General features: G+C 47.6%; 1 long non-coding RNA gene across 1 annotated transcript; it reads right to left on the reverse strand.

Annotated features, from left to right (window-relative positions):
• Positions 1-9050: 9050 nt before the first annotated feature.
• Positions 9051-12661, reverse strand: LOC140695864 (uncharacterized). The gene is made up of 3 exons (XR_012071695.1): positions 12544-12661; positions 11637-11768; positions 9051-9600 (listed from the first exon to the last, which is right to left on the reverse strand). It is a non-coding gene; the product is annotated as an uncharacterized lncRNA (long non-coding RNA).
• Between the last annotated feature and the right edge of the window lie 3074 nt (positions 12662-15735).

Genomic DNA, 15735 nt, shown 5'->3' on the forward strand with positions numbered 1-15735 from the left:
GTTGTTAGACTTTATCATTTTAGCCATTCTAGACAGTGTGTAGAGATATATCATTGTGGTTTTGATTTGTATTTTTCTGATGACTAATGATGTTAAATGACTTTCCAGGCGCTCTTTAGCCCATTTATATATCTTCTTCTGTGAAGTGTTCATTCAAGTCTTTTGTCTATTAAAAAAAAACAACTGTGCTGCATGTCTTTATTATTGGGTTGTAGGAGTTTCTATATTCTGGATACAGTCTTTTGTCAGATAAATGTGTATAAATATCTTCTCTTTATTCTATGGCTTACCTATTTATTTTCTTGATGGCAGTTTTTTGATGATTAGAAGTTTTAATTTTGATCAAGTTCATTTTCTCTCTTTTTTTCTGTGTGTGATTTATGCTTTATGTGTCCTTCCTAAGAAATCTTTGGTCATAAAGATATTCTCCTATGTTTTCCTGTTTTCACTTTTACTTTGAGGTCTATAATCCACTTCGAATTTAGTTTTGTGTATGGTGTGAGATGGGGTCCAGGTTCTTCACTTTTTATATGGGTATCCAGTTGTTTCAGCACTGTTTGTCAAAGACATTTTCCTTTCCTCATTTAATTGCTTTGGCACTCTTGTTAAAAACCAAGTGACAATATGGGGGTGTTGACCTATGTCTGGACCCTCTATTCTTTTCCAAAGATTTATTTTCTATCTTTTCACCAAAATCACACTGTTTTGGTTTTTATTTATAGTTTTACAGTGTCAGAAGATCTGATAGGACTCTTCATTTTGTAACTCATTTTCAAGATTGCTTTGGCTATTAGTCCTTTGTCTTTCCAAATAAAATTTGAAGTCATCTTGATTGGGATGACATTAGATTTTTAGATTAACTGAAGAAAACTGATATTGTAATAATATTCCTATTAGTCTTCTAATCCATGATTTTTCATTCAAGTTATAATTTACTCTGTTTATTTAGGTCTTTTTAAGTTTCTTTCAGCATTGTTTTATAGTATCAGCGTAGAAGACTTCCACATGTTTTGCAAAATTTATCCTTAAGTGTTTGACATCGTTAGATGCTCTTGTAAATTATGTTTATTTTTAATATAATTTTCTAGTTCACTCCCAATGTATGTAAGTACAGTTGATTTTTATGTATATTGTGTTATTCTAAATTCATTTATTAGTTCTAGCAGCTTTTTTCTTTGTGGATTCTTTAAGATCTCCCATCTATACAGTCACATCATCTGCAAATGGAGACAGTTTTAGTTCTTCCTTTGCAATCTATATGCCTTTTATTTTTCTTGTCTTACTGCACTAGCCAGAATTTCTTCTTCCATACATCCCAAGAAACTCTTGATTTTGGTAAAAGTCAGTCTTTGCACAGATCTCAAGTTGCTGGGGTTTTTTGCCTTGAAAAAAAAGCACAAATAATCAGTTGCAAAAGTTCCTTCTACCCACAGAGTTGATATTTTTTCCAAACCTAAAAAGAAACTGAGGAATTGGCTTTACTTTTTTTCCTTCTTGGCATGGATGAAATTTAACTTGCATAGCAGTTATTAGTGCTGTTTGCCAAGTACTTCTGGTCATCCCACCTTCTGGGCACAATGTGGCTTTGCATTTCCCAGATACCTCATGGCTGGGTGGGGCCCTGTGATTGGTTTCAGCCAATAATTGAGTGCTGAAATGATATGTATCACTTCTGAACCAGGGCAGTGATGCAGGAGTCTCCAGAGCTCTGTTTCCTCTTGCATTAACCAGTTTCCTCAAACATTAACCAATGATGTTTAAGATGAAAGCTACTCCATCTGCTTGGATCTCTGAGTGTCTACAATGAGCAGAAACCCCACTGCTAACCCACAATGAACATATGGCTTGAGGCAGAAATAAAATTTTGTTGTTTTAAGGCACTGAGATTTGGGGATCATTTGTTACAGCAGACTATCTAGCCTATCTTGACTAATACAACTTGATGGAGTTTTAAAAGAGAGATAGCTAAGTGAAATGGTAGGTGGAGGCAATGTAAGAGAACACATTGTTTTCTTCTCTCAGTGAGACAAAGGATATATATCCCCAGAGAAACCAGGGTGAGCCAGAGCCCAGAATCTTATACACGTTTTGTGTACAACCAAATCCCCAGAGCCCAGCACACAGCAGACATTCAAACAAAGTGCTTGATTCAGTTAAGCCAGAGTTCTCCTTTCAGCTTGTGCTCTGGAAAGGAAAAGCCCAGCACTTTCCTTTACTTCTCCCCACTGTCTTCTCCTTGCCTGCGAATGGCAATGACAAAAACAGCTTGTCCTTGAGAATTGTTGGGAGAAATTGTGCTGATTATAAAACACTTTGCAAAATGTACAATTCTATCTAAGTGGCAATTTTCTCCATTGCTCTGCCAATTGTAATAAATAAATAAATATTGTTTTTAAAGCTGGCTCCTGGCTCGCCTTCCCATGGCCATACCATCAAACACTCTAACACCCTGGGGGTTATGGTCCACTCTGGATTTGCATATGTGTGCATGACGCTTGTATAATGCTATTTACTGAGGAGTTGAGTAAGCCCATCTTGTAGCAATAAAACTTGAGAACGATGTCATACCCCATTGGAGAGGTGATGGGTCAGAACAGCTCACCCAGGACAACTGTACTATACGCTCCCCAAGGGCAGGGGGCATTGTTTCATTCATTTCTGCAGCCCTAGTGTGCCTGGATTAGGGAATGTTCTCTGTGGGTATTAAAATTTTTCAGTTCTTGGCCCAGCTTGGATTGGGGCCCTAGGTTCCTGTCTTAGGTATAGCTATGTGTAGAGCCTGGGACTCCCATTAAATTGTGCATCTGCTGATAGTTAAATTCATGTTCACTGACCACTTTAAAAAATTATTTTATTTTGACTGTGGGGGGGGTTATTAGGTTTATTTAATTTTAGAGGAGGTACTGGGGATTGAACCCAGGACCTCATGCATGCTAAGCATGCGCTGTGCTGCTACTGCTGCTGCTGCTGTTGCTGCTGCTACTACTACTACTACTACTACTACTACTATTATTATACACATACATGTATTTTAATGAGCTTTTGAAGACCGGCATGGTCAATAATTTCCATATGACAAAATTAATTAAAGCTGCAGAGTTCTGCTTTCAGTAGAGGTCTAGTAGCTCCTCCAGGGGGATTTAATGTAGAGGGGTTGGTGGCTCTCTTATTTTGGGGGAAGAGCCTTGGAGGGAGGGCAGGTGACCTGGACTTTGGCTCTGGGCCTGCCCCCAGCTCACTCTGTGATCTTCAACCAGTCCTTTCCTCTCTCTAGACCTCAGATTACCCATCTCTACAATGAGAGGGGCAATGTCTGCTGGTAGATCTCATGGACTACGGCCCCCTCCTGTAATAACAGCTCTCCCTTAGTTAAATCACATTGCAGGAGACACTCACTGCCCCCATAAGCACAGGATGCCCTACAGGGAGCATGTGAGTTCTGCCCCCACCAGTTTCTCCCTGAGGACTGAAGAGTGGAGCATGTGGCTTGTGATGGGGTTAGGAATGAAGTAAAGTTCAGTATTTCTGAAGCGCCTGGCCCTGGTCCCACTGACAGGGGCCTACACTGAGGGCATTTGCCAGCTGTGATTTCTAAGAAGCCGACTCACAGAGTCACAGAGACCCTGGGCCAGAAGGTCCTGAAAGGTCCCTGAGCCAAGACTCCCGTCCTGTGCTGGAGCTCCTCCCTAAAGCCACGAGAGTGCTCCTCCGGCCACTGTACACTTCCTGTGACTCAGGGCTCACTCCCATCCACGGACCCCTCAAGCATCCAATTTGTCTCTGACATGTCCCTACAGGTCACAGAGAAGAGTATCCTAGTCAGAGATACAGGAAAAGAAAAGGCAAGAATGGTTGGAGCATTGAGCAAGTGGGAAGGGCAAGAGATGAGGGGCAAAGACGGCAGGGCCTTGAAGATTGAAAAGGAGTCTGAATTCTTCCTCAAGGGCAAGGGGAGGCTCCAAAGGACATTAGGCAAGGGATGTTAGCCCTGGGGAAAGGCCCCCAAGATGTGGTGTGGAGGACAACGGGGTCAAGCCGGTGCCTAAACCCAAGGGAGATTATGGATGTGGAGTTGATGGGGCGATAGACAGTTGGGAAGACTGAAAGGCTGGCTGAGTGGCATTTGGTGACCCAGGAGAGGTAGGTGGGTCACCAGCTGCACCCAAGGGGAGGACAGAGGCAGCAGATGCTGTCGGTGGAATGGGAGCCCAGGGAGGCAGCTTTGGAGGAGGTTAGTTCACCTGTAGACATGGGGCATGTGAAATTTGTGAGGAGACATCTGGAGATTTCAGGGATAGTCATGGAGGTGAAAGATTCAGACCAACCCCTCAGCTTCCCCCACCTCTCCCTCAGCAATGTCTTACCTACCCGGGGCCTCTGAGAGAGTTAGTCCAACCCTAGCTGGAGCCATCATTTTGAAAAGGCAATCTGTACAGAGCAGGGATTTCACAGCGTTTCTTCTTCCAGGAGGATTCTTGATCTTGGGGCCCTGAGGGGTCCCTGACTCTGAGGGCAGGGAGATGCTCCTGCAGTTTCCCTTCCTTAATGGCATCTCCAGGTCGGCTTGGAAGGTGGGTGGAGGTTGGGAGGGAGGGAGAGGCGGAGGCCAGGCAGGTGCACAGGTGTGCAGGTGGAGTCGAAAGGGCAGGGCTGGCACTAACACAATATGTGAGTGTGCATTCCTGTTTTATTAAACATTCCTGGTGACACATTTCTCATGGGCAAGGGGTCACGTGAGAGACCCCTTAAAAATGGAGACTAGCTCCTTGGGTCTGAATTTAAAGACATTTAGAGTCAAGGACATTTAAAAGATTTAGAAATGGCTGAAAGGGGGAAATAATGGATCAGATGGCTGTAAAAATGAGTTTAAATAAAAGGGAAAAAGGCCACAAAATTATTATGCAAGCAATTCACGCTGTTATTTGTGAAACAGAAAGTGTAATGCCTGGGGAAGAAAAGGAGAAGGGGTCCTTCCAGGCCTACCCCCCTTCCTTTAGGTGGTGGTGGGGGTGACAGGGGCTGGCTACCCCCCTGCTTGGTTCTGGAGATCCTACCCAGCGTGGGTAGGGGGAGGCGAGGTGGGGTGGCTGGAGCCCTGGACCCTGAGCCTGCTCAGCACCTGGCTCTGGGTTCTGGCCTCGGCCTCCGCCTCCAGAAAATGGGGCGAGGTGCCTGCGGAGTGTCCAGCCTCGGGGCTGAGCTTATGATGGGCACCAGGCAGGGGACGGAAGGAGCCGGCTGGAAGCTGGTAATTAATAAATGAAATGCCCTGGGACTGCCGCCGAGCCGACTCAGATGACATATCTGTCGCGGGCTCGGCAAACCATTAAATGACCATTTTCTGACAGAACGACTTCCCCGCTGCCGTGGCAGAGCTGCCTTGACTTGCCGGGACTTATGCCCCCCACCCCTGTCTCCGCGTCCCCCTCCCCCGCACCTCCCCCACCCCTCCCCCACCGACTGCTCTGCCCTCCCTGCGGTGCCGGTGCCGCTGTCCTGGGTGCGTCTCCCTTTCTCTCCATCTCTCTGCCTCTCTCTGCGTGTCAGTGTCTGCCTTCCTGGTCGCTTGGGGTCTCTGTCTCGCTCCATCTCTTGTGTGGCTGTCTCTCTGTCCTCCCCTCCTACCCTGGTGTCTCTTCTCTCTGTGGCCACCTCTCTCTTTCTCGGGTCTCTGGCCCTCTCTTCTCCCCGGCTCTCTCTCTCTCTCTCTCCCACCCCCTAGTCCTCTCTGCCTCTCTCTGTTTCTCTCCGTCTGTATAAGGTTTAACTACCCCCCTCCCACCCGCGTGTCTGGCTCAGCTTACCCCCTCCCGCCTCCCCCCTCCCCGGCTGCCTGACGGCTCCAGTTCATTTCTGCCTGTTTAATTGGGCCCCGGATGAGTTTGGTCGACAGGGCCATTCATCATGTGGCCGCGGCTGGCGGCGGAGCCCGGGGGAGCGGGGCTGACAGCTCCGCCAGGCTGGGATGCGGCCTGCGTCGGGAAGTTCACATATTTGGGCATTAGTGCAGCTATTAGTTTAACAAGCTTCGTTTATCCTTGTCACTACCACTTCAGCTTCCCATGTAATCATTTGAAATGTAGATTACAGCCAGACAAATGGGACAGCGCAAGACGCGCGGGGTGGAGGGAGTGACACGCTGCTGCTCGTTAGGGCCGCCTTCCCAGCCCCATCCCTTCCTAGGCAAGGCTTTGATTAGCTTAATATTCCCATGATTTCAGTGGGAAGCGCCAGTCACCTGAGCAGAGCCCCTGGCACTGGGCAGAGGTGCCTGGGGGGCCCCCAGGTGAGGATCTAGGTCCTGCCAGGGTAGGGCCCGTCCCATACAAAGACTACCCACCTCTAGGCAAGGAAACTTGTGGGTAGCCAGGGCCTCAGAATCTGCCCCCACAGCCCCTCCCATAGGGATCTTCCTTCGGGGATGAGGGGGCCTCCAGACCCTGGCTTCTCCTTCCATCTCTGACTTCAGCAGTCCAGATACAGTTCTACTGTCTCCCTGTGTGACCTGAGCAAGGTCTGCCCTTCTCTGGACCCTGCGTCCCCATCTGGAAAGGGGATTTTGAATTAGATCTCGTGGGCCCACTTTTCTCACCTTGGTTCCTCTGATGGCGTCCCCAGCTTCCGGGCAGTTTCCATTCTTCACCCAGTAGACTGAGGGCCCTTTTCAAAATGTAAACCTGGCTGTCTGCGCCCTGCTCCAGAGGTGCTCATGGCCCTCAGAATAAAGGCAGAACCCCCGGCAGGGCTTGGGGCCAGGCGTGGTTGGGGAGCGCATTGGGATCCAGGCTGCCCACCCTCCAGCTTTACCTGGGACCCCCCTCCTTTGTTGATGCGCTGCAGCTCCCTGCAGCCCTGGCAGTTGTCAAATGCCCGAGCTCTTTCTCATCTCTGGGGTTTGTGCGTGCAGTTCTCTCTGCCAGGAACACCACTCTCCCTGTGCCCCCTCCCCCAACTCCTTTTCTGGGACACCATTCTCATCCTTCACATTCTCAGTTTAGAAATTCCGCCCTCTAGGAAATCTTCCCTCTCCCGGCCTTTCTGCACAGTGCCTCTCCTACGTGCGTCTCAGAGCCCTGGCCCTCCCTGCAATAGCACTTAACACACGGGGTCCCCACCTGGACTGTAAACTCCATGCGGGCTGGGCCCGCCTAGCACGGAACCAGGCTGGAAGCTGCCCACCCAGTGTTTGCTGAAAGAGTAAATGGAGCACAAGCTCCTGAGGAGCCGTGGATGCAGAGGCCGTGCACCAGTATTCCTTATGGAACAATTGCATTGTGCCCGGGCTTCTGCTTCCTGGCTCCCCAGTCCCCATCCTGCTGACTCTGGAAGGATCAGAATCTGGTTCTTATTGGAAAGGGTCCTCTGAATCAGTCAGGGTCCCAGGAGAAAATGGTCGGCCCACTCAGAGTTCAACAGAGCAGAGTTTAGTGATGCGACTATATGCAGAGGTGTGAGCGAGGGCTGAGGAGACCAACATGGAATGGCGAGGTGGCAATGGGGAGCCTGGGCTGAGGGGCGGGGTGTGAGCTTGGGGAAATGTTGTTGCCAGAACCTGGAGGAAGAGCAGGCTGGAAGAGCAGGCACCTGGAAGAGGGACTGTGGGAAGATGTAACTCTAGAAGGCAGCCGCATTGAACTGGGCTGAGGCAAGGAGATAGGTGGAGGCTGAATTCTCCCATGAATTCCCTCTTCTCTCCCTCCAATCACTGGCTAGTGACTCCTGGAGGGCCAGGGTGTCTGAGTGATGTGGGCCACAGAGATCAGCCTTCTGGGTTACAGGACAGAGCAGAAGAAAGAGATGGCCTGATGGGCTAGGGGACAAACGGAGAGTTTAGAGAACACCCCACATCCCTGGCCCTCTGCAGGGAGGCCAGGACACCCCTCTACAGAGGGCTCCACAGGGCGCGGCACCATCACCACCGCCTTTTCCCTCATGCCCTCACTGTCACATCTCCCCTCCAGCCCAGCGGGCCCGACCATCCTCGCCTGCCGAGGTGCTCATCTCCGTTCTCTTCCTGACACCTTCTGAATAATGACACCAGACCTTGAAGCCAACGAATCGTGAATCAAAGTGGCTTCTCGATATCATAAAAGAGATGTTCTAAACCCCAAACATAAAGATCGTTTTATCTTTATTAATAGTTTAATGCATCTGAGAAAGCTATTTGACATTTTTTACACCTCCAACTCTTTCCTTCATGCATTGCTGGTCAGATTACACCAGGGTTCAGCCTCTTAAATCCACTTAATAACTGACTAAATTCTACACTGAATTTACATTGAGCTACAAGCTGATTCTAGGATACAGATGAATTTTCTAACTGAGAAAAAAACTCCACCCCAACGCCCTGACTCCAAGGTTGTAAATCTGCTTTAATAATGAAAAAGGAATTAGTTAAACTATTGGGATTGATGTCATGTTGATCAGCACTTCCTGATGAAGATTCTGCAGCACAAAGTGAACGAATAGACCTCCACTAACAAACGGGAGTATTTCCTTCACCTGTTTAATTAAAGTGCCAACCTTCCAAACATACATGCAAAATTAATTAAAAACACACGGAATTTGGGACATGGAGAACAATTCCACTCTTTTCAATTGCTGGCAGACCCCATACACATCAGTGCATGACGTTGTAAGGGGAACAGTCTGGTCATTAATGACATCTGAATTGGAATCAAGTCTAATTGGCTAATTGCTTCTATTATAGATACACACACCCACCCACCACCACTACCACCACCATGACAGAAACATATCTGAACACATGTGACCACAGTTAATATATAAATGTACATACACTGGAGCCCAGCATACCAGCCACCCACACTCTGGGCACACACATGCAAATATTCTCTCAAAAAGAGACACACAGGCGTAGGTCCCTAAATGCACACATATACTCCCAAGCCAGGCTTAGTGGAGAAAGGGGAAAAAGAAAACCTATTCTCTGCCTCTCCCCAACTTCCCAGAAAGAAAAAAATGTAACTGTCAGAAATGTGATAGGACTGCCAAAGACGTATGGAAAAACCTCAAACAAACCATGGAAGTTGTGAAACATAAATCCCAGTTCTATTTGTTCTGTGACAGTGTATAAACCACACATTTTTCAAACCACACATTTTCAGGTAGAAAATTAAAACCCTCACCAGGTTCAGAATTGCTGGGAAAGTTGGTTGGAAATTCTAGTATCCTGTATCCTGGCGAAAGGAGGTCTACTGGCTGGCCTGGGACAGAGGATGTTTCTGGACCACCGTCGGCAGGGCTTAGCTGGCCTCTCTTCCTGTACATTTTAGAGCCGCTGTGACCATGTCCGTGCTCCCAGGGCTGTGATTGGACAAACACTCCATAGGCATATTCTGCATTAAAAAATACCTTGGTGAAGCATAGATTCAGCTTCTGAGGAGTCCCGGAGCAGCCCCCATCTCCACATAGCTCCTGGGGCTGTGTCTTCTACTCCCCCAAATCAATAGGTAGTTCTGTTTTTTCGACTGAAGCGCACTTGATTCATTTCAAACCTCCAAGCAGCCCGGGAGCTCTTCCAATGCTTTCGTTCTGAATGGCTTAACTTCTTCCTCTCAAGCAACTCTCCGCCAATAACTATCAAATATTGATTAAACCAGTTAATCCCAGTCCCTAGAGAAGTAGGTAGTGTTACTGTGTACCATTCAAAGTAGTGTCTGTTTATCCCCACATGTGTTTTTTCTTTCCCTGCAGTTTATCATGAGGAAATGTCTCAAGGCTTCTTGAAAAATTCCATGTTTTTGGCGGATTTGCTGTGCAATGTTTCTAAAACCATTTGAAGACCAATGACATCCTTTGGTTTATTCTCATCCAAACATCCTTCTTTCTCCAAAAAAAGGCTTCCTGGATCAGTCAGGCAGGCTTCTCTTTGCAGAAGCCTCACTCCCCACCTCCCCATAGTTTATCCCTCAAGGACCCCCAAGCCACTATTTTTGATAGTTCCCACTGGAAACCTTCTGCTGCCATTGGCAGCCTGACACTTCTTTCCCTTGGTGGGGTGGGGGCAGAATTTCCAATGACAGGTGCCTCCTTGTGGCCAGAGTTCTGCAATTTCATTTGCTACTTTCTTCCCAGCCCTGGGGTGGGCACCAGTGTTGGCTAAGCAGGATCCAGTGCCCAGGGGCTTTCAGAGGGCCTTGTGAGGGATGAAGATCACCATAGGGAAAGTCAGACCCAGGGAGCCCTCTGTAACTTTGATCTCTCAGTTTTGACTCTGAGTTCTCCTGGTCTCCTTGCCCTTGATTCATTGAGAATCACAGATTTATCGAGCTTTTGAGATGAAAGGACTGGAGAACACATGGTTCAGCCTTATGTCCCCTACTCTGATGTGCAGATGGAGACACTGAACCCCAGCTGAGGATCTTCTGACATGGATATGAGGGGAATCAGGCAGGAAGATGACAGTTCTCTCTAGGGGGGTTCTCAGCTGATCCCCCCTGAGTTTCTGAAGCAGGTCTGGGTCCTCTGCCATCTTCACCCAAGTCGACCCTTCTCAAGCCTCCCTTCAACTCAGTTCAACAAACATTTATTCAGTAGTGATTGACTGAATAAATAATAAAGGACTGTCTCTACTTTGACCCACGTGGTGTGCTATAGGCCACGGAGACATGGTGATGGGGCAGAAACTGCTGCTCATGTGCCAATATCCATTCTTGCCTTTTCCCACAGTAACAGAATTCATTGCTGGACAAATAGGGCTACTCAGAATAAAGGTCACCCTCTCCCATCTCCCTTGCAGTGAGATGGGGCCACGTGACTCAGCTCTGGACAATGGGAGATAAGTAGGAGTGTCAGGTGCCAGCTTCCAAGGGACAACTGTTCTCTTTTCTTTGTCTCCTCTGTCCTGCTGCCTGGAATCCTGACACCGCCATCTTGGACCTCAGGGCTGAGGGATGCAGCCTGGGAGAGGCTCGGATGCCTGAGTCTGGTCCCTGTGGGCCTCCTGCAGCCAAGTTACCACATCAGCCCCTGGTTACCAACTTCTAGACACCGTCTGTGAGAGAGAGTAAACTTACATCTTATTTAAGCCACTGGAGTTTCAGATTCTGGAGTTTTCAGCCATTCATAGCTAATCTGTTCTATTACAGGCAGGAAAATAACTACTTAACCAGGGTTTGAAAAAAAAAATCTTGCATTCTTTCTAGCTTTGCCAAGAAAACATTAGACTTTTTAAAAGGGAAATTTTATTAAGGAACTAGATCCTCTGGCTGAAAATATTTTAAATGAAGAGCTATGTGTATATACACACATAGACACACCCTCCCTACGTACATATATGCTTATATATTATATGCATAAGTTAACTGCAAGAATACATGGGAAATAGAACTGGAGGCCTTGGGGCTGGGCTGGGAAGGAGACTCACTGGCTGCTTTTTTGTTCTGTTTGAATTTTTTTTTGAACTTTTCTTTTTTGCGGGAGGAGGTAATTAGGTGTACTTATTTATTTTATTTGCTTTTCTTAATGGAGGTACTGGGGCTTGAACCCAGGACCTCGTGCATGCTAAGTGTGTACTCAACCAATGAGCTATATACCCTCCCTCAGTGTCTGAATTTTTAATCATGTGTGTGTTATTTTTTTTTAAAGCAAAAAATGTTAAATGAATGAAATACCGTTTTACACCTTAGAGGCCTCAGTCCAGCCCCTATCAGATGAACCTTTTCAATGTTGCCAAATGGTGCTTCAGCTCCTCCTTGGGCGTCTCAGGGACGGGTGCACACTCCTCCCTAGACATCTTCATCTCTCTGTGGAAGAGGAGACATTTGGCAGGCACACCAACCTCTCTGAACCCGTTCTTCATCTGGGGAAATCATAGACCCTCCTCCCAGGGCCGTGGCATGTGCACCCGGCATTTGGCACATCCCGACTCCTCAGCAAAGGTACTGATGGCTGTTATCCCCCCCGAGCCTGCCTGTCCTTCCCGCCTTCGCCGAGGCACCTCCTAGACACTGTGCCCTTATAACTATTGTCCCACACGGGGCGCTCCTCAATGGCAGGGACCATACCCTACCTCAATCCCCCCACAGAGGACCCAGCACATGCCCAGCTCAGACCCCAGCACAGAGCAGAGATCAAAGAGGTTGACTGGCTGAAGGAAGGAGAAAACAGCGGGCATTCACATTAAACTTCAGATCCCAGTCACCCCAGTTGATTCATGCTTTTTACTGGAATTTTAGTTTTTCTTGGATTCAACTTTAGCTGCATCAAGGCGTGCCCAGTGAGGCATGACAGAAGGAGGGCTCTGGGAGCTAGGCCTCATGGTATCACACAGCGAGTGCTTTTCTTAGGAAGAGTCAGAAAATCCCCTTGGCCTCTCCGTCAGGACTTCTGCTGTGCTCTGTGCGGGGCACCAGGCTCTCATGAACTAAGCCTGCAGCCAGAGTGCAGTGACTCTGACACTCGGCTCCGGGGTCACACAGCCTGGCTTCACGTCTTGGCCCCACTGTTCACCAGCTGCGTGAGCTCTCCAGGCTCAGTTTGCTTATCTGTAAAAGTGAGGCTAATAATAATTTTACTTACCTTATGGGGTTAGTGTAAGAATTAAATGAGATAGCACATGTGAAGTCAACTTATTATAGAGTCGCAATTCTTTGAGGGATAAACAAGATATAGCTAAATTTTTCCTGCAGTGCCTCCAGCTGTGCTATGTAGAACCTTCTCCTCCCCACTTTCCGCTTGGGTGGCAGGGCCTTTATTGACATCTTGGTCAGATTCTAGAACTTTCTAGCAGCTTCCAGTTATTAGAAGAGTTCCATTCTGGAATTTAACACTCTGTCCTGTTCTTTCTGAAACTTCAGTCTCAAGTATAACTCAAAGCTGGTATTCTCCCCAGCTCCCCCAGGATAGACTGGACCTTTCCTCCGGCTCCAGCAGCCTGCAGAGATACTGTATCGCTTCTCTGTTGTTACATAACAAATTACCACAAACTCACTGGTTTAAAACAGCATAAATTTATTATCTCATAGTTTCTGTGGGTCAGGAGTGTGGGCATGACTTAGCTGGGTCCTCTCCTTGGGGTCTCCCAAGATGGAAGTCAGGCTGTTGGCTGGGGCTGCAATCTTAGTTAAGGCACAGGGTCCTCTTCCAAGTTCACTGCTTGTTGACAGAGTTTTGTTCCTTGCAGTTATGGAACTGATGCCCTCAGCTCCTAGAGGCTTCCTGTCACTCCCTGCCACATGGCTCTCTCCACAACATGACATTCTGCTTCTTCGAGGCCAGAAGAAGGGCATCTGCTTCTTTGACCTCTAGATGCTCTTTAAAAGAAATCACCTGCTTAGGTCAGGCCCACCAGGATAATCTCCTTTTTGATTGACTTAAAGTTAACTGGTTAGGGTCTTTATTTATATCTGCAGAATCTCTTCTCCTTTACCACAGTGTGATAATCCCATTGCCTCCCCTCCCCTCCTGCATGTGGGAGATCTGGCTCTGCTTCTTCTGCTCCTTCAACCCCACCCTACCAAAGTATGTCTCTATGGCAGCCTCAAGCTTTCAGATGTCCACTTGCCAGGGAGAAGCTCTTTAGGCAGAATTCCAGCAAGGCAGGCAAAGGATGTAATCATCTATGGTGCCCCCATGACCCTGTTCACCTTTCTACTGTTTTAGTCAACAATAAACACAAGGGCAGGTCACCATATCTGCTGGCCAAGAAGATACTCATACAGGAAGTGACATTCTAGTCTCTTCCTGAAGATACCTCCAAACTTCCAAGGGATCCTCTTAAAGCCACCCTCCTTGGGCTTTGGAGAGAGGCAGCTGCAGCTCTGCCCACAGGGCTATTATTGAACCTGCATTTTTTCCCTAAGTTCCCCCTGCCCCCAACTCCCTTTCTGTCTTTTTACATTTGTAGGGGTGGAGTGAATTGGGTGAGATGTTACTGGGCCGTCAGATCCATTCTCTGAATTGTCACCTCTCACCACTGCAGGAGGTGATGGGACTCAATTGTTAAAGGCTCCATGAACTTTTAGCTTCAACTTTGGACTTTGGCTGTGCAATTCCTGGACAACGGGAAAAATCCACTTAAGCATCAGTGCCTGGGAGAGTTACTGCTCAATAAATGCCAGTAGGATTATTGTTCAAAACTCAACCCAACCCTGTAGTTAGAAGCAGTGTGGATCAGAGTGACAAGTTGTAGGACTCCTTTGGTTCTTCCAGGCCAGGAGTGTGCTAGTTCTCTAAGCCCAGTGTCAGCTTGAGTTCAGCTGAGGTGAGGGCAAAGGTGAGGGGCAGAGAGCTGGGCAGGACACACTCAGACCACTCTCTTGCTTCAGCCTGTGTTTCTTTCATTGCCCCAGAGTTGGTAGAAAAGAATTGGATAAAGCAGAGATTGAAATTCTCTGGAATACATGAGTGTCATGAGGATGCAGCCTGGTTATCTGTCCCAGGCCTGTTTCCTCTTCTTCTCTGGCACATGGCTGGACTGAATTTCTCAGCCTCTCTTGCAGTTGGGTGTGGCCAAAGGACTGGGTTCTGGCCAATTGAATGTGAATGGAAAGGAAAAACCTCCCAAGGCATGATCCTCCATGCTCTTTCCTTCTTGGTGCAGACAAACGAGATAATCTTGGAGGCCACACGTTGAAGATGGCAGAGCCGAAAGATGAAAGGAACCTGGACCCCTGGGTCACCTTGTGGAAGGCTCCCTGCCTCCTGGAAACACCCACATTTTAACAGTTGTGTAAGTGGAAAACAGATTCCTATTTTGTTGAGACAATGCGGTAATGGGGGACGTTTGTTACTTTAGCCAGCCTTAACCGATACATGAGTTCACATGGTAAATGAGGGGATGAGTCTGCACCCACATCGTCCATGTTTTAAGAACTTTTAGGAGTTTTAGAAGTTGGTCTGCCATGCTCTATAAAGTATGCACAATGTTTTAATTCCATTTCCCAGAAAGGTTTTCTTTCCAAACCCTCTTTGGGGGCCTTCCTTATTAAAAAGGCCCATTTATAGAAACTACTACTTAGCGTTTTTGGAACTTGTTATCCTATTCAGCAGAGTCTAAGTCAGGAGGCTTTGAACTCGGACAATTAATGCTCTTGATTAACAACAAGAACTGATGAGTTGGCCTTTCCAGCTTGCTAAGCAAACTCAGCCAAGCAGAAAATATCACTGAAGGGGAAACAACGGGAAGTGATTTTCTTGGTTATATTACGAGCCGTCGCGATATTTACACATGTTTGTGGATAATGTGGGAACCTCTGCTGCTTGTGTGCCCTTCCCGATGACACTACTGAGCTTGAAATGCCACGTTTCCCATTTGACCTGGGCTGTTAAACGTCGTCATCTTGTGACTGCAAGCAGCCGGCCTAGTGGAAAAACCACAGACCTGGGAGTGGGAGTGGGCAGGCCTAGGTGCGAGACCCCCGCCATGCTCTTTTAGAGTCCCTGCTCCTCCAGGTGTCCCTGGGGCCAGCAGCCAGGCCTGGGGGTCAACAAGCAGCTCTGGCCTCGTACTGTTGGACAGCTCAGTGGCAGCACAGAGCAGCGTCCACTTCCTTGCACCCTCACCCAAACTAGGTATTTAAAAGAAGATCTTTTGTTGGGGGAGGGTATAGCCAGTGGTAGAGCACATGCTTAGCATGCATGAGGTCCTGGGTTCAATCTCCAGTACTTTCATCAAAAAAAAAAAAAAAAAAGCTAAATAAATCTAATTACCACCCCACTCCCCCCCAAAAAAGGAAAAAAAGAGATCTTTGTGAAGCTGAATCATGTTGT

Source organism: Vicugna pacos, chromosome 4, assembly GCF_048564905.1.
Source record: "Vicugna pacos chromosome 4, VicPac4, whole genome shotgun sequence".
NCBI classification, from domain to species: domain Eukaryota; kingdom Metazoa; phylum Chordata; class Mammalia; order Artiodactyla; family Camelidae; genus Vicugna; species Vicugna pacos.